Genomic DNA, 1,670 nt, shown 5'->3' with positions numbered 1-1,670 from the left:
ACCATCCCTGGGAACAGTGACACCACCCCTGAGGACAGCAACGGGACTGTGACACCACCCCTGGGGACAGAGACATCACCCCTGAGGACAGCAGGGGGGGGACAGTGACTCCCCTGGGTGGCCATTGTGACCCCTGGGTGTTGGCCCTGTCCGGATGGCGCTGTCCCCACGCTGTCCCCGTGGTGTCCCCACGCTGTCCCCACTCTGTCCCCGCGCTGTCCCCGCAGTGTCCCCACAGAACTTCTCAGACTACGACGTGTGCAGCATCCTGCTGGGGACATCCACGCTGCTCGTCTGGCTCGGTGTCATCCGGTACCAGACCTTCTTCCAGAAATACAATGTGAGTGACACTGGGGACACCTGGGGACACACCTGGGGACACCTGGGGACACACCTGGGGACAGCTGGGAACACCTGGGACACACCTGGGGACACCTGGGGACATGGACAGGGTTAAATCCCATTTTTCCTGCCCAAAATCCTGTTTGTGACACTTGGGGTGGGGACAGTTCCCATTTTCCCTCCCCAAATCCCCATTTTCCCACCCCAAATCTGCATTTTCCCCTCGGGAAGGTGCTCAGCACCCTCGGGACTCATCCTGCACCCTTGGAATGGTGCTCAGCGCCCTCGGGACTCATTCTGCACCCTCACGACTCATCCTGCACCCTCGAGACGCATCCTGCACCCTCTGTCAGGCGCTCAGGACCCACAGGGAGACCTAGAACCTCAGCACCGCTCAGCACCAGTCAGGATGGTCTGGAACCCCGTGGGATGGATCCAGGACCTTCTGGAATGCGCTCAGCACCTTGTGGAAGGCTCTCAGCACCCTCGGAACCCATCCAACACCTTCTGGAAGGCGCTCAGTACCCTCGAAACTCATCCTGCCCCCTCGGGACTCAACCTGCACCCTCAGGATGGTGCTCAGAACAATCGAGACCTATCCTGCACCTTCGGGACTTATCCTGCATCTTTGGGATGGTGCTGAACACCCTCGGGACTCATCCTGCACCGTCCAGAGAGTGCTCAGCACCACTCCGAAGGTGCTCAGCACCATCCCGAGGGTGCAGGATGAGTGCCGAGGGTGCTGAGCACCAACCCGAGGTTGCAGGATGTGTCCCCAGGGTGCTCAGCACCATCTCGAGGGTACTCAGTACCATCCCGAGGGTGCAGGATCTGTCCGGGGACATTGCTCGGGACAAAGGGACGCTGTTCCCTCGGGATCTGCATCCACCAACATGGAATTCTTTGCTGCGGGGTGGCCGGAGCCTCCACGGAGGCACCAAATGTTGGATTTTTGGGGATTATCTCCAAACCCCGGAATTTTGAAGCCCCAAAAGGCAATCTTTTATTTCCCATGGAATATTTGCAATTACAGCCGCGCCACACGGGAAGAAATCCATGTCCGGCATTGCCGCAGCTCCGGAGGAGGGATCCCAGTGCCCGATCCCTGTGATCCCAGTGCCCGATCCCAGTGATTCCAATGATCCCAGTGATCCCTGTGATCCTGGTACCTGATCCAAATGATCTCAGTGATCCCAATTATGCCAGTACCTGATCCCTGTGATCCTGGTACCCGATCCCAATGGTCCCTGTGATCCCAATGATCCCAGCACCTGATCCCTGTTATCCCTGCTGCCAATCCTTGCAGGAATCAGTTTTACTCCCAAACC

General features: G+C 58.5%; 1 long non-coding RNA gene across 1 annotated transcript; it reads right to left on the bottom strand.

The window, feature by feature from the left end:
* Positions 1-1,320: 1,320 nt before the first annotated feature.
* Positions 1,321-1,664, bottom strand: LOC107214120. Its single transcript, XR_001524887.3, has 2 exons — positions 1,574-1,664; positions 1,321-1,511 (listed from the first exon to the last, which is right to left on the bottom strand). It is a non-coding gene; the product is annotated as an uncharacterized LOC107214120 (long non-coding RNA).
* Between the last annotated feature and the right edge of the window lie 6 nt (positions 1,665-1,670).

The sequence above is a fragment of the Parus major genome, chromosome 23, assembly GCF_001522545.3.
Source record: "Parus major isolate Abel chromosome 23, Parus_major1.1, whole genome shotgun sequence".
Classification (NCBI taxonomy): Eukaryota; Metazoa; Chordata; class Aves; order Passeriformes; family Paridae; genus Parus; species Parus major.
This window is presented reverse-complemented; position numbering and strand designations above follow the sequence as displayed.